We start from the raw sequence: 521 nt of genomic DNA, 5'->3' as shown, positions 1-521 counted from the left end.
CACATAATCTTCAAAATCCAAGTTTAATGAATGGCAAAAAAAATTTAGGAAGACATAAAATGTCAAGCACTCACTGGCTTCTTCTTCTTTTACTTCTTGGCTACCGTGAATGAACTGTCAAAACCATCATTATTTGCAGGTAAAAAGATTAAACAAAGCAACTGATGAAAAGAAACAAATATATTTCACAGCACATAAACTCTTCTTGAACAATCAAGCAACAGATAGTATGTCTCCCGTGTGACTCAACTGAGTCCTCGATGGCATCCTGAATGACAAATGTGTTCTTCTTCTTCTTGGTTAGATCAAAGGTGCAAGCCAAAGATGACCAAAGAAAATTAAAACCACACAATCATGATTTATCAGGCAAAATAAAAGAACCGATGATGAATTTATTAAAGATGGGGAGATGTATAGACAAAAGAAGAAAAACTTATTCGTGAAACTCAAAGAGGCAATCTGTGTTTCTTAGATGAGTCATGAACCGATGATTAAAAATTGAAAGCCCTAAACTTCCATTG

This window comes from Brassica oleracea, chromosome C9 (assembly GCF_000695525.1).
Source record: "Brassica oleracea var. oleracea cultivar TO1000 chromosome C9, BOL, whole genome shotgun sequence".
Taxonomy (NCBI): Eukaryota; Viridiplantae; Streptophyta; class Magnoliopsida; order Brassicales; family Brassicaceae; genus Brassica; species Brassica oleracea.
Note: the sequence above shows the minus strand (reverse complement) of the source record.